At 40.1% G+C, this 27,077-nt stretch overlaps 1 protein-coding gene across 3 annotated transcripts in view; it reads left to right on the forward strand.

Moving 5' to 3' along the window:
* Nucleotides 1-27,077, forward strand: part of LOC134213296 (bone morphogenetic protein receptor type-1B) — a 601,077-nt gene that overhangs the window by 22,432 nt on the left and 551,568 nt on the right. The window lies entirely within an intron of this gene.

A 27,077-nucleotide genomic window follows, 5' to 3' on the forward strand; every position in this document is an offset into this window, starting at 1 on the left:
AAAAATGTATCACTTAGAGAACGAGATGCATCAATTAAAATGTATTTACAATGTTTTTAAAACTCGATGTGCATATGCACATTTGATTGTAAATGTATTGGAGGTAACTACTTTTTTGGATGCGATTCGAACCCTACTAAGAAAAATCAATTAACATTGATGGTGCTAAACATGATTTTTTTGTTTAACTAAAAGTGGTAACTATTCATCAGAATTTCGACAAGTTCTTTAGCCGATAGTGCTTTTGTTATAAATTTGAAATGCAATGACTGAAGATTTGTATATCTGCACTATGGAACACAGGACTTCCTATATATGACATGACCATTCATCTTGTACAAGAAATGAAGAAATCTCGTAGTTCTGTGTTGACAACAAGTACTAACGTGCATTTGATATGAAATATAGCAATAAGAAGACGACACGTGGGAGAAAGACCTGTCCGTCCGATAAAGTTAATTCATCGTTTCAATTAACGGAAAACTGTGATTAACATTGCTGGTCGGTCACAATTCATTCGTACGAAAAAAAAGTTCCAAAAACCTTTCTCCCTTTGATTGAATCGAAAATCACTATCCGTCGGTTATTTTACACAACAAACCCGCATATAGACAGGGGCAACCGGTAAAAGGGCATTTCACTTGACGATTCAGAAACAGTTGTATCCATTTCATTACGACAATTAAAACAACTACGGTGGCGCCACCTCACCGCAGCCGGTTTCGACTGCGTCTGTCCGTCATCGCTTGTCAGTCGTTATCGCTGGCCAACGTTGGATGCAGCGCGGCGCGACCGTCCGCGGTGGCCATCAGACAAAAACCAGTCAGTAGGTCCGAACTACCTGTGGAGGAACATCACATTCCGGCATGTTTGTTGCTGGATGTTTTCGAGTTATAAATAAACACACCGAAGTACAACAACATGATGACATTTCCTGCGATTTGTGAACATCTCGCAGATATGGGAATGTGACCAGTGGTAAACCTTGGAAGTCTAGAAGCGTTTGTGCATCAATGAGGCAAACTCAATGTTAGTATGTGATTTTTGGGGTAAAATTTCACTAGCATTGTAATATTATTTTTATTGGCATTACAACCCTACAACTGGGCCTCGCGGATACCAGGCTAACACGATGGCACTCTACCGAGAGTTTCAACACAAGGTTAATTTTCCTCACTGAGATGAGACGGAATCTAGAAGACAATCCTTCTTGAATCTACACATTCCTAGAAGACCATGCTTCAACAGGCGTCCTACGGAATTAATCTTGTATCAACATATTTGATATTTTTACGTTTGGAATCTTACTATTAAGCACCAAACAAAAATAGTTAGGCTTTTTACTTTTATTTAAAGCATGTGCTTCTGCATTGTTAGCATTGTTCATGTACATATAATTTAAGCTAGAAAGCCAAAGCTTCCAGTCAATGTTGAAAACAAACCAAAACAAAAGTATACTGAAACCTCGCTATTAATGACAGGGTATTGATTTCAAACGCACAAAAAATCTAATTGAGAATCAAAACAAAGGCACAAGTCCTCTTGTCGACCTCCTCGGCCCAGCGCCAACGTGAAGCGTGGAAAGTCGCGCACTCAAGGAGAATAAAGCGCCTAACAAACAACTTCGGAACCATGGCCGATTCCTTACATTCTCCACCCCTCGTTTAGTCTTTTTGCTGCTGCCCAACTTCTTCCATCATCGACTGGCGCCAGAGTCACCGGGCCAAGCTGATTAAAAACGCGAAGCCTATACACTGTGTCGTCAGTGTGTAAGCGCCAGCGCAAGGCAGGCAGGCGGCGCAGCGCGCAGCGGTTGGGCAAAAAATAACCCTCAAAGTTTTGATTTGAACGTGCGATCCTTCTCGCGCTCGTTGGTCAGCGGTCGATCCATCGATCAAACGAACCACAGAGTTCGAAAATAAATGATGGCTCGTGTGCGGGAGGGGAAAGTTGGCACGACCATTGGCGCGCGTGGTGATTGCTTCTCATTGAACTGCGTTTTAGAACTACGAGTTATGGGGTTTTGTACTAGCTTTCCCACAGCGCTATTTGTTGGCACAACGATCGAAATGTTAAACAATATAATTTACACAGAGCCGTAGCGTGGACTCTCGGCGGCCTTGGCGAAACCTTATTTGGGCCCTCCTCTCTCACTATTTGAAAAATGTGCAATATTTTACATTCCAATTTAGCATTTTGTATCTCACCTAAAGGTAAGATTAAAAAGTTTCTTCTTCTTCTTCTTCTTCTTGGCATTACATCCCCACACTGGGACAGAGCCGCCTCGCAGCTTAGTGTTCATTAAGGTCACTCCTGACGGAATCCAAGATTAAAAGTGCTCGCGTTTTCGGGGGCACACCACTCGATTCAGAGGCGGCGCACAACTGTCATTTTTGTTGATTTAGCTTTGCTGCGTCGCAGCATGCGTGAAATAATAAAAATGACAGTTGTGCGTTGCTTCCGTTTCGAGTGGTGTGCCCCCGAAAACGCGAGCACTTTTAATCTTGGATTCCGTCAGGAGTGACCTTAAGCACTTCCACAGTTATTTACTGCGAGGTTTCTAAGCCATGTTACCATTTTTGCATTCGTATATCATGAGGCTAACACGATGATACTTTTATGCCCAGGGAAGTCTACACAATTTCCAATCCGAAAATTGCCTAGACCGGCACCGGGAATCGAACCCAGCCACCCTCAGCATGGTCTTGCTTTGTAGCCGCGCGTCTTACCGAAGATTAAAAAGTTTAGTGGATTGAAGATGTTTCAAATAACAATCAGTATTCGGTGTTTTTTTTAAATTGATGATATTTTTTACTACTTAAGGCGAAATATGTAAGGAACTTTGCAGACTTGAAGGGATTTACTGATTCTTCTTATGAAATCTATATAAAAACGTCCTGTTTTTTTAGACTAATGAACAAAAGTTTTCTCAGGTTTAAGTAATTTAACAGGTCGTAGAGCTTGAGCTTGAGCTTGAGCTTGATTGACTGCTCGTAGTTGCTACTCCATTATGACCAGATCAGCTGTTCTTGCACAGGGAACCAACAGATGTTTGCTTGGGACTAGCACATATCTTCAATGTTCAAGTACTGGTGATCTCATTTGTTAGATCATACTGGCGCCTACCACGTCAGAATGCAAGTCAATGTAGGGAAGGGGGAGGAAATGATGATGCAATCACTCGCCCACTGCAAGCCGAATATACCTCTGCACTTGCCACGAGTTCATGCGGAATTTGTTGGAATTTCTGGGTTAGGTTGGAGAGGCAGAGGTACGTCTTGGTTAACGAGCTGCCAATGTGATAGATAGGAGATGGAATTTCTAATTGGATGTAGGAAACGAGCTCTATAAGTTCATTTCCAGTTCTAGCAGATTACTGTTAGAATACTCAAATTGAAGGTATAGGAATAGTAATGAAAACGGTATGGAAGACCATTTCCAGTTCTAGCGATTGCTAGAACATGAGAAATAAAGAGAAAGATACAAAGTAGGAGGAGAATGGAACGGACCTGGGATTGAATTCACGACCTCCTGCGTATGAGGCAGAAGCAGTGGCCATATGACTACCAAGCCCGCTTCGAAACAAGAGAGATCACGCACTGAACTGGTTAATTTTATTACCGGCCGCGCAATACAGAACACAATATTTCGTCCGACCACGCGATCGTTCTGCTGTCCGAAACAAGAGAGATCATGCACTGAACTGATTATTTTTATTACCGGCCGCGCAATGCAGAACACAATAATTCGGCCGACCGCGCGATCGTTCTGCTGTCCGAAACATGAGAGATCACGCACTGAACTGATTATTTTTATTACCGGCCGCGCAATGCAGAACACAATATTTCGTCCGACCACGCGATCGTTCTGCTGTCCGAAACAAGAGAGATCATGCATTGAACTGATTATTTTTATTACCGGCCATGCAGAACACAATATTTCGTCCGACCACGCGATCGTTCTGCTGTCCGAAACATGAGAGATCATGCACTGAACTGATTATTTTTATTACCGGCCGCGCAATGCAGAACACAATATTTCGTCCAACCACGCGATCGTTCTGCTGTCCGAAACATGAGAGATCACGCACTGAACTGATTATTTTTATTACCGGCCGCGCAATGCAGAACACAATATTTCGTCCGACCACGCGATCGTTCTGCTGTCCGAAACAAGAGAGATCACGCACTGAACTGATTATTTTTATTACCGGCCGCGCAATGCAGAACACAATATTTCGTCCGACCACGCGATCGTTCTGCTGTCCGAAACAAGAGAGATCATGCACTGAACTGATTATTTTTATTACCGGCCGCGCAATGCAGAACACAATAATTCGGCCGACCGCGCGATCGTTCTGCTGTCCGAAACATGAGAGATCACGCACTGAACTGATTATTTTTATTACCGGCCGCGCAATGCAGAACACAATAATTCGGCCGACCGCGCGATCGTTCTGCTGTCCGAAACATGAGAGATCACGCACTGAACTGATTAGTTTTATTACCGGCCGCGCAATGCAGAACACAATATTTCGTCCGACCACGCGATCGTTCTGCTGTCCGAAACATGAGAGATCACGCACTGAACTGATTATTTTTATTACCGGCCGCGCAATGCAGAACACAATATTTCGTCCGACCACGCGATCGTTCTGCTGTCCGAAACAAGAGAGATCACGCACTGAACTGATTATTTTTATTACCGGCCGCGCAATGCAGAACACAATAATTCGGCCGACCGCGCGATCGTTCTGCTGTCCGAAACATGAGAGATCACGCACTGAACTGATTATTTTTATTACCGGCCGCGCAATGCAGAACACAATAATTCGGCCGACCGCGCGATCGTTCTGCTGTCCGAAACATGAGAGATCACGCACTGAACTGATTATTTTTATTACCGGCCGCGCAATGCAGAACACAATATTTCGTCCGACCACGCGATCGTTCTGCTGTCCGAAACAAGAGAGATCATGCACTGAACTGATTATTTTTATTACCGGCCGCGCAATGCAGAACACAATAATTCGGCCGACCGCGCGATCGTTCTGCTGTCCGAAACATGAGAGATCACGCACTGAACTGATTATTTTTATTACCGGCCGCGCAATGCAGAACACAATATTTCGTCCAACCACGCGATCGTTCTGCTGTCCGAAACATGAGAGATCACGCACTGAACTGATTATTTTTATTACCGGCCGCGCAATGCAGAACACAATAATTCGGCCGACCGCGCGATCGTTCTGCTGTCCGAAACAAGAGAGATCATGCACTGAACTGATTATTTTTATTACCGGCCGCGCAATGCAGAACACAATAATTCGGCCGACCGCGCGATCGTTCTGCTGTCCGAAACATGAGAGATCACGCACTGAACTGATTATTTTTATTACCGGCCGCGCAATGCAGAACACAATAATTCGGCCGACCGCGCGATCGTTCTGCTGTCCGAAACATGAGAGATCACGCACTGAACTGATTATTTTATTACCGGCCGCGCAATGCAGAACACAATATTTCGTCCGACCACGCGATCGTTCTGCTGTCCGAAACATGAGAGATCACGCACTGAACTGATTATTTTTATTACCGGCCGCGCAATGCAGAACACAATATTTCGTCCGACCACGCGATCGTTCTGCTGTCCGAAACAAGAGAGATCACGCACTGAACTGATTATTTTTATTACCGGCCGCGCAATGCAGAACACAATAATTCGGCCGACCGCGCGATCGTTCTGCTGTCCGAAACATGAGAGATCACGCACTGAACTGATTATTTTTATTACCGGCCGCGCAATGCAGAACACAATATTTCGTCCGACCACGCGATCGTTCTGCTGTCCGAAACAAGAGATCATGCACTGAACTGATTATTTTTATTACCGGCCGCGCAATGCAGAACACAATAATTCGGCCGACCGCGCGATCGTTCTGCTGTCCGAAACATGAGAGATCACGCACTGAACTGATTATTTTTATTACCGGCCGCGCAATGCAGAACACAATAATTCGGCCGACCGCGCGATCGTTCTGCTGTCCGAAACATGAGAGATCACGCACTGAACTGATTATTTTTATTACCGGCCGCGCAATGCAGAACACAATATTTCGTCCAACCACGCGATCGTTCTGCTGTCCGAAACATGAGAGATCACGCACTGAACTGATTATTTTTATTACCGGCCGCGCAATGCAGAACACAATATTTCGTCCGACCACGCGATCGTTCTGCTGTCCGAAACAAGAGAGATCACGCACTGAACTGATTATTTTTATTACCGGCCGCGCAATGCAGAACACAATAATTCGGCCGACCGCGCGATCGTTCTGCTGTCCGAAACATGAGAGATCACGCACTGAACTGATTATTTTTATTACCGGCCGCGCAATGCAGAACACAATATTTCGTCCGACCACGCGATCGTTCTGCTGTCCGAAACAAGAGAGATCATGCACTGAACTGATTATTTTTATTACCGGCCGCGCAATGCAGAACACAATATTTCGTCCGACCACGCGATCGTTCTGCTGTCCGAAACAAGAGAGATCACGCACTGAACTGATTATTTTTATTACCGGCCGCGCAATGCAGAACACAATAATTCGGCCGACCGCGCGATCGTTCTGCTGTCCGAAACATGAGAGATCACGCACTGAACTGATTATTTTATTACCGGCCGCGCAATGCAGAACACAATAATTCGGCCGACCGCGCGATCGTTCTGCTGTCCGAAACATGAGAGATCACGCACTGAACTGATTATTTTTATTACCGGCCGCGCAATGCAGAACACAATATTTCGTCCGACCACGCGATCGTTCTGCTGTCCGAAACAAGAGAGATCATGCACTGAACTGATTATTTTTATTACCGGCCGCGCAATGCAGAACACAATAATTCGGCCGACCGCGCGATCGTTCTGCTGTCCGAAACATGAGAGATCACGCACTGAACTGATTATTTTTATTACCGGCCGCGCAATGCAGAACACAATAATTCGGCCGACCGCGCGATCGTTCTGCTGTCCGAAACATGAGAGATCACGCACTGAACTGATTATTTTTATTACCGGCCGCGCAATGCAGAACACAATATTTCGTCCGACCACGCGATCGTTCTGCTGTCCGAAACAAGAGAGATCATGCACTGAACTGATTATTTTTATTACCGGCCATGCAGAACACAATATTTCGTCCGACCACGCGATCGTTCTGCTGTCCGAAACATGAGAGATCATGCACTGAACTGATTATTTTTATTACCGGCCGCGCAATGCAGAACACAATATTTCGTCCGACCACGCGATCGTTCTGCTGTCCGAAACAAGAGAGATCACGCACTGAACTCTTTAGTAATTTAACAGGTCGTAGAATTTTTAAACTCAGTTTGCAATAACGCGATCATTTTGTTTATAATATCGACGAATGCTTCTCGTCCCTTGTACTTGGATACCTGTTAGCAAATCTAAGAGGATCTAGGTGGATCGGTCGATGTCGAATTTCGGATCAAGAAAAATCCATGTTCAAATGGATCTTTCAGAAGCACTGTTGTACTTTGTTTTGTTAACAATATTCAACTTTAAAGTAGTCGGAATCGCGAGCCGAATACGAGAGCCTTGGCATGAGAAATGTTAACCAAAGTAGTCATTTTAGATATAAGAAACAAATAATAACAAATAAGAAACAAATTCAAATACCTTTCCATTGCTTTGTTTTTCGTGGGATGAATATCAGAGCTGACAGTAACAGTGTCCAAAAATGGAAATACTCCGATCTACAATTTAAAACCGAAATAACTATCGAAACTAAGTCCAAACCATTCGACATTTTTATTAGAGATAAAAGATACTTTCTTTGTTTGCTCTAGATTGCTCAAAATATTCTCATCGTAGATCTTTGGACTTTATAGTCGGTTTGTGATCAACGTTTTCCCGCCCACGCCTTTTTTCGAAGATTCCAATACAGGAGGGAACCATCTTTGAGAAAAATGCTAGAGTAAAAGTTATTTGGCATAGCTAAAATTAGTGGAAAAGAAAAAAAAGTTTTTGATTGTAAATCAATAGTTAATTGTTTTCAATAGTTTTACTATTTGTAATCAAAATTAATTATATTTGCAGTCTAGTGGAACCATAAAGATAAGCCAAATATTGCTTTTTGTTGTTGAAACAATTCCAGGGTTGTTACGACTACGCGGATTTCGCGATTTTCGCGGAATTCGCGGTTTTCGCGGATTTGGCGCGGATTTACATAACGATTTTCGGACTTCGCGCGGATTTGGTTTAAGGGGAAAATTTATTAAATAAAATGCTAGATCTCAGGATTCTCAGGACGTTTATTTGAAAATTAGTTTTATGTCTATCTAGATGGGCTTCATCTCCGTTTGCAAAAGTAACACAAAATTTTGCAATCAATTATTCATTTGCAATCAATTATTCACATTATTTTTCGGATGTTTACAAGCCTTTACTAAATGCCATGATTACACACTTGAACATTCATTAAACAAATGTTATGAGAGGAGGGGCGCCATTTGTTGTCATTTTTAATGCATTCTAAAAAATGACGCATTCAAAACATGTCTGTCTAAGGTAATTAAAACCATTTTTTTTATCTTGGTAATTTCGTCGTAATTCCAAAGTATTAGTCGGTTGATGAACCACATAGCATTATATATCAACCGTCTAAAACGAGTTTAATACTTTCCATTTAATTTCACTTCGTTTTGTTATCTTTGCAGATACGTATTTCGACCTCAACTGTGAGGTCGTCTTCAGTGTCTCGTACTTTACTCGTACTAAGTCCAGTCAAGTACGAGAAACTGAAGACGGCCTCACAGTTGAGGTCGAAATATGTTTCTGCAATGATAACAAAAAGTAGTGGAATTAAATGAAAAGTTGGATACATTCCACTAAAAAGAGCTTAACATACTTTTTCTGATGATGTATCATTTTTCGTCAGGAATTCTCCCATAGTGTAGAACATTTCATATTACTTTCATAGCATTCATCCAGAGCCAAAAAGGATATGCAACAATTGAAAACTCAAAAATGTTCCTTGATGTTATACACATGTCTCAATTTAATACCGTTTTGACTCAAATCCTGAACATGACTCATATTCCGAACACTGCCCGAATAAAAAATACAGTAGAATGACAATACAATTGATTGTAACACTACTATTAATAACATTAAATTGGCAATAGATTATATTGTAAATGAAACCAAAGAAATACATTAGAATGCATTGTTATGAACCATATACTCAAATGTAAATGAAGTTTTCGCAATAGAATGTACGGGTTGTTAAGTATCGTAACTATACAAAATCTGAGATTTTTCCATACTTTTTTTTCGTCACACAATAGAGTGTATGGTTAATATATTGTTGAAATATCCGAACAAAACTGTTCAAAATACAATGGATTGTATTGTATTTGTATAGTAAAACAATACGATTTTTGATTTCTCAGTTGTGCCTGCTTTACTGTTCAACAATGCAATTTAAAGGGGAAAAATGCATATTTGGCGCTATGAGGCAAACATTGTTATATAGTTTATATGCAATGTAAAGAAACGTTTCAAAAGTTATCAATATATGAATCTTATGTACGAAAACGTTTCAAAAACAATTGCAAGTATTGTTACATTAGAGAAATATGTTGATGTATTGTATCCTCAGTGTTGATACAATCTGTGCAACCATCAAGAAACAATGTATTCTATTGTATACCGTACATTGTATGATAATTCAATTGTTTACACTATTGAACCAATAGTACATTTTTATCCGGGTGGTGTTTTAGCGCCCTAAAGCTATAATGTTCATCGGTTTTCCGAACACTGGTGTTTTAGCGCCCTAAAGCTATAATGTTCATCGGTTTTCCGATCTGAGGATTACAAACGAATTCAAGCTCCTATGGATAGAAAAACACCAATAAAACCAAAATGGTATTTTTAGACCGAGTGTTCGGAATATGAGTTACGTTCAGAATTTGAGTCAAAAAGTGCTTCCGCAGAAATTCGTTCAAACATTAAAAGGTGATCTTACGATATCCCTGTAAAAACGCGGTAATTTCATGAGTATTAAGCGCTAACCGCAGAAATTACTGTAAAAAAGTTTGAAATAATGTCGCCTTCATTAAGAAAGAATTTCCGGAATGTTATCCACAGGCATTGATCATTGATCAAAACTCCGAATGTATTTCCGAAAGGTTTTTTCCCCAGATTCCCAGAGAAATTTCCATAAGAATTTGCGTTGCGATTTTCTCAAACATTTTGTTAGCGGCAATCACAGGAATATCTGTAAAAAAAACCTTTCTAATTGCAATTCAAATTTAACGAAAGATTTTTCGAAAGTTTTTACGCAACCAGTACTCGCATTCAATTTCTGCATGAATCTCCAAACCGTTTTCCGCAGGAATTAATGAAGGGATGCCCACATGTAGTCTCTGAAGATTTTCCGCAGATCGTTTTTGAATAATTTACTTGAATTTATAACAAAATTCCAGAATGAATTTCCGCATAAATTTCCTGGGGAACTTTTACAAGAATACCGGGATGTTTTCGGAAATGTTTTCGAAATTATGGAGCGACTTTTACAGAAGTTACACAAGCAGTTGGATTGCTGCAAACATTTACATGAAGATTCGCCGTTGGAATTTCCGGGATGAATATTCGCACGATTGGTGAAATTCTGCAGAATTTTTTGCAGATATTCTCGGAGATTTTAGCTTTAATTGTAGTAAAAAACGATACAGGAATCCCTGCTGAAAAATTGCGGTCAAATTGACGCCGGAATTGACGACGGAATTTATGCATGAATTAATCACAAGAATTCAAGGAGGACTTTCTGCACAAATTCCTTACTAATTTTCGCTGGAGTAAAGGCAAATTATTCTGCGAAATTCCCGAAAAAAAATTCTGGTGAAATTTTCAAAAATACTCCTCAAAGAAATTCCGAATGAATTTACACTTTAAACTCACGATTCTTACTTGCAAATCAACGGAGCTTGAGCAACTTCAGTCATAACTTCAGAAGAAATTGCCTTTTTCAGCAGATTATTTATTATTTGCAAGTTCATCTATAATCAAATCTGGCCTAAATATTCCTTGCATATCAATGCATCTTTGTGCTGAATTCCACTTACAAAAACGGAACAAAACATGTCAAAATCATCATCTCAAAAAGCGGTGCGTCTTGAAATAGTTTTGGATGTTTAGTTCTTGTTTACTTAGCTTCAGTATTTCTAGTGGTGAAAACGTAGATGGTCGTTAAGGGTTACTTAATTAACTGCGATTTTCTTAGTCCTATTTTCAATTTGGTACAAACGTGTGCAAAATTGAAGCTTTTAATCATATTTAAAATCAGGAATATTATAAAAACGATCTCAAAGAGAAGACGTTCAGTAGATTGTGATAACCAAAATTGATATTTCACGTCTATTTGCTTAGAATTTAGTTCTGGGTCGCGTTTATTTGGTGAGTAATGGATTTCATGTCGCGCGGAAATGGCGCGGATTTGATTTTAGTCGGCGCGGATTTGGCGCGGAAAATATTTTAGGATCTCCGTAACAACCCTGCAATTCGATAAACGTTAGAAGGTGCAAGATTTGATGAAGCTTCACCTTGGCCCTGTAATTAATAAAATTATTCTGTTTCTCATACCATAATTCCTGATTTCGGCCCCACTGAGGGCTGGTGCCATTGCCACGGGTCGGTCACCCCGGCCAACCTGGTGTCACGGAAACTACACAATTATTGAAAACTTCTTAAACACTAGAGAAGTTTTCAAACACCTACGATTCGAATTACGTATCTAATGATACACAAAAGTTTTATATACATTGTGGGATTCAATGGAAAAAGAATATTTGTTATCTTATAATTGAAAAATTTATTTGAGGAACTGCATATATCCATTTTACACAATTCCGAGAATACAACATAAATCAATTTGGCACCCAATATTTAGATTTCATCGATACAGATCAATACTTTTTGACAAAACTCCTGGGGCACATCCAATTCGAAAACTGCAAGTAGTACTTCATGATTGCTCTTCAAAGTGCGTGCACATATGTAGTTTCTCAAACAAACGAAAAATATTTCGAACAATTTTTTTTTTCGTGTTTCGTATTTTGTATTTTTTGACAAGGATTCAGAATATATAAAAATCTCATTTTGGCCAAACATGGCCATTTTGCTCAAGCAATCGGTTCAATTATGATTTGAAGTTGTTCCATTCCATGTTTTATGGCAATAACGGTCTGAGTTAGAAAGTGGAATGGATGGTGTGGGGTCATGTCAATTTTCAGAGAAGAAGCGTCAGCTTGTCTATTTTTTGGTACATGCATTGATTTTGATTTGACCATGGTGCACTTTCGGTAGGATTTGGCGAAGATAACGAAGCCACACGAAGCTAAAATGCCCACAATGTTGATGCAAAATTAATGTATGATGGGCGATGGCAGAAGTCGATTTTGGTAGAATTGAATAATCAGAATCCGGTTCCTGTATCTTGGTTCCATACGATACTGGACACTTCTTAACTGGTTCCAAACCCAAGCATGCAACATATAGAACTTCATGTTTTTAAAAGACAATCCTAACAGATGCAATTATAAATATGTTTTGACACATTAGCTACACCCGAAAGTCCTTGGAGCCTGGTCCCTTTCATGGAAACAAACAAATTTTAATTAGATTCGAAACCCATGTTGGGACATGTTAAGCTTCATGATTTTGAAATACAAGCCCAACAAAAGCAATTTTAATTTTTTTTTGAACACATGTCTGGAAGTGCTCCAAATTTTGATGAGCTCCCAAGTCCATCTTGTGGAAAATCAAACTTCATGATTTAGAAATAAATGCTCAAAGATGTATTTTCAATAGGTTCTGACTATGTCTAGAGATATTCCTGGGAACCTGTTTTTCTCAGGGAAGTATGGCAACATTTTGATTTGCTCTAAAACTCATCTTGTAACGAATTTAACTTCATGATCCTGGAAGCCATGAATGCGATTGGTCGCAAATTTTTATGCGTACCTCAATTTTAAATTTTTTGATTTTTTTTACGTAGGCTACGTCTAAGAGAAAGACATGCCAATGATAAATTCAAAATTGGAGACCGTCAAGCAGAGATGCATCCTGAATAGAACATGAGCCAAAAGCGTGCTTTGGTGTTCTTAGTTTTGAACTCTGAACACAGTTTGGTACGCAAGTAAAAACGATCATGGTAACGAAGGTACTCTAGATCTATAACTATGCAAATAGGGTGGGTGTACCAATTGTCGCCATACATAAGAACAACTATTTTTTTAAAAATAAGTATTAGGGATGTGGGTGGACTTTATATATCAAGCGAAAGGTTTTACTTCCTGCTCCTTAGAACAGCTGTGAAAACCACAATAAAATTTGTTATAATTCTCAAAAGTGATTAATCCATAATAGGAACGCATGCACCAGTTGTGGCACTATTCTTAATTTCCTTATTTGGCAAATCCCATTGTTTTCTTATGGGACTGGCCAAATAGGGATCGCTAGTGCGACAACTGGTGCAAAGGACGTCAAAAATTAAGCAAAATCAATTTTTACAATTATGCTTTGCTTGTTTTGGAGGAGATCAAAGGTTTTATCGTATCATATGAATATGCTTTATCGATATGAACTTGGTTTGCGGTGATTTGACTGGTCATTTGGAATATAAAGCACTAGTGCGAAAACTGGTGCTATAGCCACAACTGGTACATCTAGCCTACATACGAGCATGCTTGATTTCTATCCACGTGTTTCATTCCTGCGCAAAAACTGTGTAGCATGCCGTCGCTTGAATTTGTTTTCCTAGGATGCGAGTTGCTATGATTGTTCTGAACACGGACACGCGTTATCGTGTTCAAAATGCATCTCTGTCGTCAAGAATTATGTAAGATTTTGAACGTTAATAGCACCTTTATCTTTCGATGGGTTTTTGAGAATTATATATCGATCGACTCAGAAACTCTGTTTGTCAGTTTTCTTGAAACTTTTGATTATCAACGTTAAACTATTGAAAATTTCGACCAACCCAGTTAAAATTTTAGAACCTGTTCATGCATCCTCAACTCGGGCGTCAGTTTGATGTAAGTTACTGGCCTTTTGACCCACCGTTTCATTCTCTCTGTGAATAAAATACCAGTGTTTCGAGCGTGCACCCTTTATTGTTCAAAATTTTACGGAAAGCGGACGATGGCGTCCGGTAGCAGTCCCATGCGAGAGGTACCAGCGACTTCAGTGGCGGTCAACGATGGTGAAGCGGCGAAAATTTTTATCATGGCGTCCAGTGAAATTTTCTCGTTAGATTATGAGTTTGATTGTGCGCTGTTATTGATTGAAAATATATATTATTGAGAAGATTGCCAAACTTCCAAACATAATCGCTTGATAGCGGAATCTTGGCTACAGTGGAGGTTCGAGCGGCGCCTGTCGTTGTTGCCTCCGATTTTTTTTTACTTTGGTGGCTCTTCATCGATTTGACAGTTTCTCCCGAGATTCTTACTTTGGTGTTGTTTAGTGATTGGAAATGAAATCGATTCTTTTAAGGACCACCTTTTTAGATTGATCCTTAGAAGGTTGATCCTTCATTTTAGGATCACCATATAAGGTTGATTATTCGTCAAGACTCAAGCCAGGATGGTGGATAACTACATACATACATACCATATAAGGTTGATTATTCGTTGCGTATGTTTTTGCCTTTCGCGTATACTAAGTATACATACGTAAAGGCTATAGGATCACTCCAAAACCGAACTTTTGATAGAAGGCTTGGAAACCCATAGTGTTATATACCAATCGACTCAGCTCGACGAATTGAGGTGATGTCTGTATGTGTGTGTATGTGTACAAAAAGTGTGAGACACACTTTTTTGTTCTTAGCATCCGATCCGATTCTCGCAACAAGTTGCATTCGACGCAGATTGTGACCTAGTTAGACCCTATTGAAAATTAGACCGATTGGACATTGCGTTCCAGAGTTATTAAAAAACATTGTTTTTTTCCATGGAAAAAATTTCAAAATGAAAAAAAAAAACCCAGATCAATCCACCTAGCGTTGGTGGTGCCTTTCTCGCGCATTAAAAAAATAAGAAAAACACATAAGAGAGGTCGAAATAGCACTTTAGGGGGATAGATTTTACTTTTTCCATCAATTCATATGCATTTGCGGTCATTTGAATGTATTGCTGCAATCTTTGAAAAAAAAATTTTTTTTTCGTTTTTGAATTTTTTTCCCAAGGGGGGACCCTTGGTAGAAAAACTATGTTTTTTTAAAAACTTTGTAACGCAATGACCGATCGGGCCAATTTTCAATAGGAAACAACTAGACCGCAATCCGCGTCGACTGCTTGTTGCGAGTAAATCGAATAATGCTAAGTACCTCATATATTTTTGAACACACACAAACACACATACATACACACATACAGACATCACCTCAATTCGTCGAGCTGAGTCGATTGGTATATAACACTATGGGTCTCCGAGCCTTCTATCAAAAGTTCGGTTTTGGAGTGATCCTATAGCCTTTACGTATACTTTGTATACGAGAAAGGCAAAAATGTTTTTCAAAAACTGCTGCATTCAAATGAACGCAAATAAATGTAAATTAATGGAAATAAGTAAATCTATCCCAAGCAGCACAAATTGTTTCACTACTGAGCGCTTCACTGTGTTGCAACTATTTGGATAGCAACAATCTGCGTATGTGCCATCAAATATAACTCTCTTGCAATCTAAAAAGCGCAAGAGGTGGAGCCTACGGAAACATCCTTCGATTGCAGTAAAATTGCAATAATGTTCCAAAATACCACAGCGAAAAAAAAAATAATAAAAATATAAAAATGGATTCGATTTATGGATGGTTAAAAATATGTAACTTAATGATTTTGTTTCGTGTTTGCAACATGAAGTACAGTATTCTTTGTTTGTTTGTTCCCAAATGTCAAACACGTACTGCATTGCAATTTCAATGAAACATTGATCACAATTCGGACGTTTTTGACATCTTGATGCAACTTTTTCGTGCTTTGATGTTTTTCCAATGGCTTTAATGAAACTGAATAGAAACAAGGTGCTTTTAGGAAGATGTTGCGTGTGCTACTTGGGATCTCCCTAAAGTGCAATTTTGACCTCTCGTATGTGCTTTTCTTGTTACATTTTACAATACACGAGAAAGGCACCATCACCGCTAGGTGGATTATTCTGGGTTTTCTAAAGGCTGGCTTGCTGGACCTGACACCAAACACCCTAAATTTCCGGAGGACCATTCCTCCTTATTCCCGGTGGACCATGGAGCACAGTTTCACTTAGAGTCCCTCGCTAGAGGCACTCGGACGATAATCAGCCGCCCCTAACATGGAGAACAGACGCTGTTGTGAACCGCTCCTGACATGGAGAACAGACGCTCAGTAAGATTTGCACCTCCGGAGAGGAGCAAACCCCCCTTCCCTGTCAACATACGACCATAGCTTCCCTGATCTTCCCTAAGGTTGCTCGTATCCTGGCCAGCACCACGAGGAGGTAGGGATAGGATTTGCTGGGTAATAGGCTAAGGACCGCGAGATGGGGTCTATTTTATTCCTTAAGGTACGCGAAGTACCAATGGTACGATTTACCCAGCATTTGTCGTGTCGATTTGTAGTGTTCCGTAATAATAATAATGCAAATTTCTATTTTTCCGATTTTGTCTCATTTCCTATTTTAGTTTATACGCACACTTGTTGATATCTGAACGCATCCCGATTTTTGGGCTTGTCACTGAAATGCTCAATTCCCATCGAAAACCCCTGAACACAGGGTTTGGCATTGCACAACTACACTACCCCTACTCTTCCAGTGGCTTTACACAGTCAGAAATTTGGACGTTAATGGAGACTGATCGGAAAACGATCGAAGTGTTTGGGCGTAAGGTGCTGCAGACAACACTGGATAATCCTTTGACTTGACTAACGATCGAAACTCTTTAGTTGAACCTCTTTCTAAGTAACGCTAAGTAATAATAGATTAGCATGACCAAAATAAAAGGTTTTATAATAAAAGTAATCATAAAAGTTTAAATAAAATTCAAGATCCTTCAAGTAACACTTCTCATCATCTCTAATGTAGAATGCATAAGATAACAGATTACAATAATTACTCATTCAAGTTTATTGCAAAACGATTATGACGATTGATTGTTACCAACGTTCACTCTGTGACGCAACTATCGGTGATTAAGCTGTTTCAGCTAATGGCAGAATGGCAAGGTCGCCTAAGGTTGTCTTGTCAAGTACCCCCTTTATATTGTGCTTTCAGCATGCGCACTTCACTGCCTCGCTTTGCTCCTCTAGTCTCCTTATGGATGCATTCTAATTAACTTCCGACCTGAGTCGTGCGGATAATGTGCGAGGGGTCCGAGAAGTGTGGAATTATTAATGAGCGATATCCAATTGTGCAATCAATGTTCGTCGTTGAGGATGTCCATCGCGACATCCAACACCATTGATTTTGTGATGGAATAAAGATTACTAATTTTATGGTTTTTCTTTCTGTTTTCAGGTAACAATGTCCAAAGTGTTATGCGCATGGGAATCGTAAGTAAATGCATATCAAAACAGCCATGAGATTAGAAACACATGTTTTCACAGCTTGAAAAAGGCTTTTTCGATAACAGGATTATCCACGGTATGTTAATCCGCGATCGAGACAATCGAATCCCAATGTTTATGTCGCTAACCGTCACTAATGCTCACGGTTGGCGGCCTAACCTCCAAAATTCCATCTAGACTTGGGATTAATTTACTGCCAAAAACAGTCGGAATTCGCTAAAAAAAACTTCAATTCGATGCTATTGCATTGTGAACCGTATAAGAGAAATCCTATTCAGTTCCATCAATTTTTTAAATTCATATCCTGTCAGAGGTCACCCAGCAGTATCATAAATTTCCCCACACTGGTGTTCATCGATAACCGTCCAACGGAACCGTTCTCGCAGCAAATGCTCAACACCTTGTTCGCGCTGATGGCAATCAGGCGCTTAAGGTGGTAGATGATGGCGAGGATGCTGATGACGGCGTCGACGACGCCGATGCGAATTGGAAAAGCTGTACCACCAACATCCTCCTTCGACCGTTCATCAGCAACGGGAATCAGTTCAAATAAGCGAGACAGAAGTAAAAAAAAAACGATTAAATGTTTAAAAATTAATTTCTTGCCACCTTTTTGTAGCTAATAACATTGATGGTTCCAGCAAGTCGCGATTGTGTTTATTACCTCTCCTGTACATGCGAAGGTTCGTTCTTTTTTTCGGCCTTGTATTCACTGTCTGTCCCAATCTTGGTGGAGCTCATTTCCATTGAAGTGCTGCGGATTCATCGGACAAAAGAAAGACAGGCATTGACTGAAGCCCGGGATGGAATCGGGGCAATGAAGCAACATGCGTGATGTGTGATAGAGATTTGAAAAGAAACCAAAAATCATCTCCATCACGAGCCCGTCATCATCGCGCCATCTCGTCGGGCAACCTTCTACGATGCCAGCAGACGGCAGTTCATGGTACGTGATCTGCGAGGCTTTCTTATGGGCAACCCTTTACCAGAGGCGTCCGCGGAATCTTTTATAGACCAGTTAAAATATATGTATTGTGTTGATGGTGGTACCCATGAAGTTTTTTTTTCGCTTATAACATACGATCTCACCGATAAAATGGTTACTCACTCTCCCTTTGGCTTCTGTCCAAAAAATTGCTGAAATTTAAAAATGTTCAATATTGATGTTTATAAGTTCAACTGATCTTCAGCATTTTTCACTGAAATCACATTGAAACATTTTGCCGGTTATTACACCCATAAATCATGGATGATATACACAGGACTTTTCTTGCAAAAACTCCAAGTGCGCGTTGATCCTCCACAATCATTGTCCACGTCTCGTGTCCGTAGAGGATATGATGAGCGTTTTGTAGATAGTCAGTTTGGTACAACAGCGAACTCTATTCGATCGGAGCGTCTTGCAGTGCTCAACGTATGTACGATTTCCAGCAATGATGCATCTCCGAATTTCTCTGCTGGTATCGTTTTCGGCAATAACATTTGAGCCAAAGTACACGAATTCTTTAACCTCCTCGATTTCGTCACCACCGTAATGGATGGCTCACGTTGTCTTCTCTTGAGCCTCTACATGTACAAGTCCAATCCGCTTCGCTTCCCTCTTCAGTCTGATAAGATCTAGATCTGATGTAGCCTCCATCTTCTCAAAGTTACGTGCCATAATATCAATGACGCTGGTAAAATCAAATAGCTGGAAGGACTTCGTGAAAATCGTACCACTTGTTTCAATGCTTGCTCTTCATATTACCATCTGCAAAGCAATCTTGAATAGCAGACATGAAAGACCATTACCCTACCGTAACCCTGTCCGCGTTTTAAAGGAATGTGTGGGCACGTTGTATTCGCGGCATTTCTGCGATACTTCGCGTACAGTGATAGAGCGTTCGCCCATGGATATGGTACTGCCCCACGAAAAAAAAGACCTTTCGGTAGGTTTGAAGAATTCCTAAAGGGAGAATTTTAAAAAATATTCCTGGAGGAGTTTCCAGTGAAATTTCTGAAGGATTTTCTGGAGAAATTTTAGAAGAAAATCCTGGAGGAGTTTCCAAATGTATTTCTGGACCAATTTATTAAGAACAACCTGAATAGACCATAGAAACATAGAAATTCTAACCGAATTTTCGTAGGAATTGTTGAAGGAATTTCCTAAAGAATTATTAAAAGAATCCTTGAAAGAATTTCTAATGGATAGCATATTCGGGAACATCTGAAGGAATTCTGTCGGAAATGCTGCAAAGAATTTCTCCGGACAGTAGTAAAACAAAACCCTGTTTTGAACCTGCCAAAAAAAAACAAAAAAAAAATGTTTTTTTTTAAACCCTCCGCAAATAAATCTAGAAATACCTTCAAAAAATCCTTAAGGAATTCTTTTGAAAATTCCTTAAAAATGTGTCTAAAAATTCTTTTAGAAACACCTCCGGAATTTCCAACAGGAATTCTTTTAGCAATCTATATACATCTGTAATTCCGTTGGAATTTCTTTCAGGAATTTCCGAACGAATTCTCGAAGAAATCCCCAAAATTTCTTGAATTTCTCTGTGAATTCATCCAACAATTTCTTCGGAATTATTTTGGAGATAGGATTCTTTCGGCAAATTCTCCGGAAATTATTTTGGAGATAGATTCAGACATTCTTGAATATTCCTTAAAAAATTCCTTTAGGAAAACTTTAAAAAATCCTTAAGGAATACTTGCATTTTGAGTATTTGTTCAGAAATTCCTTCTGAGATTTCTTCGAAAATTCCTTCGGAAATTCCATGACGAATTCTTCTAAGTGTTGCTTCGAAAATTATGTTAGAATTTCCATCAGAAATCGGAGTTCCTATGGGAAATTCTTCAGAAATACCAGAAATACCTACCCAAAAATTGCTTTAGGTTAACATTCCGAAATTCCCTTAAGAGAATTCTTTCGGAAATTTCTTCATGATTTCTTTTGGAAATGACTTTAGGGATGTCTGCGGAAATTGGTTTGGGAATTCCTACGAACCTGTTTTTTTAAAGAAATTGCTTCAGCAATTATTTAAGAAATTTCTTAAATAAATTCTACCAGTATTCCTTAGGAAATCTCTTCGGAAACTCTAGGAAGAAATTCTTTGAGTTCTGTCGAAAATTGCTTCAGAACTTCATCCAGGATTTCTTTCGGTTTTTTTAATCCTTCGGATATTCCCCCTAATTTTTTTCTTTATTATCGAGGTTTTCAGCCCTGGGTTGGTTCACCTCAGACCTCCGAAAATTTAATTAGATATGCCTTGAGACTTCGGATATTCCTTTAAGATGTTTTCGGGAATCACTTGTGAAATTAATTCAGAAATTCTTCAAGGATCATTAGGAAATTACTACGAGAGCTCTTTCGTAAATTTCACTTGGAAATTCCTTTGCAATTCCCCTTAGAACTCTTCCGGAAATTCGTTTAGTATTTCCTATTTCATTCCTTAATCTGTAATCTTCTTGGATTTGATGTATTTTTTTTTTGTTATTATAACATTTCCGATTTAAGCCGGTTTAGAGCTCTAACTGCAGAAAAACATCTTTTAAATGCGCAATCTGCCAGAGATCGTCCATCGGCAGCATCACCGCATCAGCAGTGCAGTGATTCAGCACTGGTGATGGGGTAAAGCAAATTACGAAGGAAGCGTGTGCTCCATATGGTTGAAACGGCACACAGCTAGAAGCGAGAACAACACAAGCATCGGGTTTACCGATCTTCGGCCACCACGGGGCAGGCATAGAGGTAGGATAATGATGAATAATTTCATTCATCAGCAGAGCATCGCTTCCAAAAAGCTTCTCCATTTCTCCGCTTGGTCGTGAGCCTGTCACGTATTACACCTCCGCTACTGCTTACACCGGGAAAGCTCGTGCAGTAAGTTCCATCAGCAATGGATGGGATCCATCAATCTTCCCAATTTTTATTTTGCTCAATTGTGGAACCACAGGAACGAATGATAATGCCTTTTCAAGTTGTTTTGCTCTCATGGATGCCCCCTGTTGTGATTTGCCATATATTATTGTTGATCTCAGTTGCTAATCTTTTCCTGGAAAATAAACGGTCCCATTCTGAGTGAATACATAATGCTCTTCAATTAGTATCGCATTGTCATGGATGAACCGTTGAACTTCAACATCTAGGCATAACTCCTTATATATTACAAAAGCAGAAATCATTTTTTTTACGTAGGACTACGTCTGTGTTTTCTATATTGGGGTACACTTTACGATTGCGAAAATCGGGGACCGTCACGAAAATATGATAGACTTTAAACTTTAATATCTAAGCCGTTTCTCGGTGGATTTTCAATTTTTTGGACTATTCGATCAAGGATGAGTCAACGCTTCTTTGTATTTATTTGAAAATACTGATTTTTAACTATTTATTATCGAAAAGTCATAAAAAGTTTGGAAATAGGTAAACTAACCAATCACGTGCATGCATCACTAGCACAGACATCAAAAATCATTCACTTGCGGGTTTGGATCTAATCCTCAGTTTGAACAAGATTTTACGCATAGCAGACGCATCAAAGCGATCGTAGCGGAGCGGACACAGCATCACGGAGGCGCTAATAACATTTTCAAAGAAAATCCATCGCATTGGTGGTGGTGCTCGATGTGTTGCTGCAGATCATTCAACCTCAACGAACCAGAATTTCATATGAAGAAAAGGTTGACCATAAAAATAGCACTGTGGCGATCCCGCACCGCCAGTGCCGATACTGACAATTTATTACAAATTGTGGTGTCAGTTAGTTGGAAAGGAACATTGGGAAAAGAAAATTGGTTCTTCTCAGGACCAACATTTTACGAAAAGAAAGAGTTAATTGCGAAAATGGACTGTTTCGGTGGCATCGGGTTTGGCGTGGTAGCTTGGTTGCTGTTAGTGATTCCATCCATTAAAATTTTCTACATCATCTCCCTCCGACGCGCTATCAAATTCGCTATTTACGATTGAGTTTTGAACTTTGAAGAAAGTTTATTTCGAATCAACTTTCTTTTGTATAAAATCCATGAAGACGCCACCTTTGTTAAAACTATCTACTTACAGCAACTACCTGTTAGTGAACGTCGCTTGGACAGACAGATGTCAAGAGATAATGTTTGGTAATATGAAGAAACTTCGTCTTGAGTCAAATTTCTGTTGTCACTCCTCGCAACAATACGCATCTTAGATAAACAACATCTCATAACCAAATTCAGAATCTTTCAAGAAAGTTTCATTGGATTCTTTGAATTCATAATTCTCCGAACGGTCCGTTGTCTGTGCAAACCCGATCGAAATGGCTCGCGCGCGCCGAAAAGCAGCTTTCTTATATCTAATGAAGTAATTCCATTAGCCCCGCCCCTTCATAAATTGTTATAAGTGCACATTATATTTAAACCATATCAGATCACAAAGGGGCGGGGCTTACGGGTTTAATTTATTAAATACAAAAAAGCTGCTGTTCGGCGCGCGCGAGCCATTTTGATCGGAATTCCACAGAAGGCGGTTCAACATTCGATGCAACGAAGCGGACACAGCAGCACGAAGGCGTGGGGTGGCAGTGGCAATGCGGAAAATTTATTCCAAATTTTGGAGGCTGAGCGAAAAATCATCAGGTGGCGGTCGGACAGTTTCAACGCAAGGTGTCGGCAAGCCTTTGGATGCAGTTAGTTATTAGAAAGTCGCATTGGGAAATGAAAAATGGTTCTTCTCAGGACTAACATTTTATGATAAGAAAGAGGTTATTGCGAAAATGAATTGTTTCGGTGGGATCGGGTTTGGCGTGGTAGCTTGGTTGCTGTTAGTGATTCCATCCATTCAAATTTACTGCATCATCTCCCTCCGATGCGCTATCAAATTTGCTAGTTGCGATTGAGTTTTGCACTTTGAAGAAAGTTCATATCGGATTGTCGGATCAACCTTTTGAATAAAGGCCTTTTTGGAGGACATCATCCTCAAAAATTGACGAAATAAAGGAGAAATAAGCAGTGGCGTGAAACTAAATGGAAATATATTTATTTGCAACGTTTGATTTTTGCCCGCGATGGAAGCGTACGTGGCAAAGTAAAGATTGTGATGTCCCCGACTGAAAGCCAGTCGAGTGGCTTTAGCGGCCGATGAGTCATGTTAATTCCACGGTTAGAGACTCAAAGTCCATCCAACTGGGAACAACTAATCGACTTCTTGATTGAGTTGGCCTCCGAGCAGTTTGCTCAATGTTAATAAAACGAGACAAATTATTATGGCAAATACCATCATTTTCGAATAGCTACGTAGTCCTACGTCACCTTTGCGTACAACCCGATTGGGCTGCACCTTTGAGTTTTTACTCTGCGTTTGAACTTTTCGTTAAATCTGCCGGCTGTCACTTGTCAGTTCTCTGGAAATCCACATTGCAGTGGTGTTGAAAAGTATCGCATTCTGGCGCCACACCTCTCACGGATCCTCCCGGCTATCACAGGTCTTAACAATTCGATGCTAATTCGTACCCATGGTCCTACGAATAAGAGCCCCAGAATAGGAACGATCCATCGTGTGCTGGATCCGTGGCGCAGGTCATTCGTTCGCACACGGTGCGGTGTTCGTTCAGCATCATGTGCCGCTTCTATACGCCTGTCGACTCTTTATCGGGTGCTGCGATCAACAGCGGTCAGCGCCAGCAGCGGTGCGGTCGGTGGCGGGATGGCTACATGGAAGATCGTATCGCCTAACCGGGAGAAGAGGGAGACAAGATGGATGTTCGCTACTACCCGTCTTTCATTCCTCGTGCCTATGCGCAGAAGAGGTTGTTCAACTTGCGCAACATGCTTCGCGTGACCTTGGGGTACAGAAAAGGCCTTGTCTCGAGTGGGCTGGAAACAAATAACTGTGACATGCATGCGGGAAGCGGATGAGGGGTTACCCGTGTTGGACAAATTTGATCGGATGATTATTATTATCGATACCTACGTGGATCGATTTCAGGTTTGCAGACTTATAATCGAGGATTACGGTGCTGTTGTCTCAAGTTGCTCGCGGTCAGAGTATATACTTATTATTTTTGTACAGATCTAATTATTGTTTATTGGGAGTGAGGTAAAATGTCAATTGATATTTTAAGCCAATTGTTACTCTCACGCTTAATAGACGAATCCAAGTAAAAATATGAAGAAGACAACCGACGGTGTTAACTTTGAGAGATCCTACAGCACAGCAAAAGAAACTAATTTTAAAATGCTTCATAATAAATTCTAAACAAAATGTAATTAAAATCTGAATGATGTGCGATACAGAAAAAAGTCCTGACGTACATTCTTGGAAGTCTTTTTTGTATATTTTCCAAAAACGTATCTAACAAATGAATCATTTGTTTGAGAAACTGCGTATATCCATATTATAAACTACAAAATACTATTAATGTGACGTTAAACGATTTACAATTATATGGAAATGCTAATATCATCTTCCAAACTTAAACGTACATGTTCATGATAGAATTAGAGGCGAAAGTATAGATTTGATTGTTCTATTAGGATACGGCAGGCTTGAATAATGTTTTTATTAGAAGTCGATTTGAAAACGAGCGAAGGGCAATATTTGTGATGGAATGGCAGAAGGAAGGTCGTGATATAATCATTTTAAAATCATCTTCCTGTGCTGTGCCTCTTATTTTTACTTGGATTCGATTATACATTGCGTTGCGTTGTAATGGAGTATTTCGTAGATTGCATACTGATAGCTGTCATGTATATTCTTTAACATTCTTGCCCCAATTGCTTATGGGTTACTATTTGGGATTTAATAGTAACCCAATTGGAGGTATGAAATTATAAAGAATAGAAGCTACCATCTCGGTAGCCACGCTCCTCGTTACTGGGAAAGGGAGGGAAATGATGATATGACATCTACTTTACGAGAGGCCAGCGACTCACCGACGCCCTCATAGATGTCAAGGAGTTGGATGGTTGGTAGGGGATAAAGTGTAGGAATATCACCATAAGCAAATGATATAATAAGTTTGAACAAACGATGGGAGTGACCATGCTAAGAAATTTATGTCACTTCATTGTTGATTTCCTTGGGAAGGGACGAAGCTATTAAACTTGCCCTGGCTAATTAGCCTAGGTTTAGCGCCATTGTTCGCTCTCTGAAACGAGAAAAAAAAGTAATTTATATTAAATGTCCCTTCCCCCTCCGTAAAATATAATCATTCTCATAAAAACATAGTGTAAGGTGCTAAATTTCATTGGAAATATTTTCAAGAGTTCTTTCCGTAATGGCTTAAGAAATTTCTACGGCAATTACACCAGCAGTACGGCAATTACACCTCGGAAAGTACTTTACGAACTTCATCAAAAACTATTGTATTCTAAAATTTTCTAAAACTTTGAAGGAACTTCTGCAGCAATTTTAGCAAGAATTCTTTTAGAAATTGCGTATAGCTTAAATAAGTCATTCGTAGTAATTCCTGCAGAGGTTTGCGAAAGATTTCCAGAGAATTTTCCGAAGAAATCTCTTGTTGTGGTATTGACGAACCCCTCGTTGTGTTTCCCGCCGTGCTATTGGTGAACCCTTTGTAGCGTTTCCGCTATGCGATCGAATGAACAGCATCGATGCATCCGCCATCATTATCGTTTTAGTTACCGGTGTGTTCAGATATGTTTTGAATAAAGTTAATGATATTGAATGCTAAACCGGACTTTTAACTATAACAAACATGGTGTCAGAAGTAATCGCATGCTTCTAAGTATTTTCGTCGTCATCGAGTGAAATCGCGAAAATAATCGGTGTTAAGTCGCAACGGCGGCCATTTTGAGAAGCGAAAAAAGTGATCAGTGAATCCTCATCGACATGGATGGAGATCAATTTCGGATGTTTCTGGAACATCAAACCAGAATCTTTTCACAGCTCATGAATTCAGTAGTGGCCGCAAATAGACCAGCTGATCCAGCCACGCAACTACAGGCGAGTACATCAGGTGTTCCCATTCCTCAGCCGTCGCCACTGGAATTGGAAGGTGACATGTCAGAAAATTTTGAATTTTTCGAGCGAAGCTGGGAAAATTACTCGAAAGCTATCGGTATGGACAAGTGGCCAGCTACGGATAATGAAAAATAGTGAGTTTTCTGTTAACCGTAATCGGCGAGCCGGCGAGGAAAAGTTCTTCAACTTCGAGCTTACGGCGCAACAGAAAACTGATCCACAAGCAGCTCTCGCAGCGATCAAGGATAAGGTGATCGCTAAAAGGAATCTAATCATAGATCGACTTGATTTTTTCTCGGCTGGACAAACGACTGGCGAATCAATAGACGATTTTAGTTCCAGGTTAAAAGTACTTGCTAAAGTGGCCAAGCTGGGAGTTCTAGAGAAGGAACTTCTAGCTTATAAGATTGTAACAGCTAACAAGTGGCCTAAACTTCGTACAAAAATGTTGACGATTACGGACATAACACTCGAGAAAGCTATTGATTTGTGCAGAGCTGAAGAAATTG

Source organism: Armigeres subalbatus, chromosome 2, assembly GCF_024139115.2.
Source record: "Armigeres subalbatus isolate Guangzhou_Male chromosome 2, GZ_Asu_2, whole genome shotgun sequence".
Lineage (NCBI taxonomy): Eukaryota > Metazoa > Arthropoda > Insecta > Diptera > Culicidae > Armigeres > Armigeres subalbatus.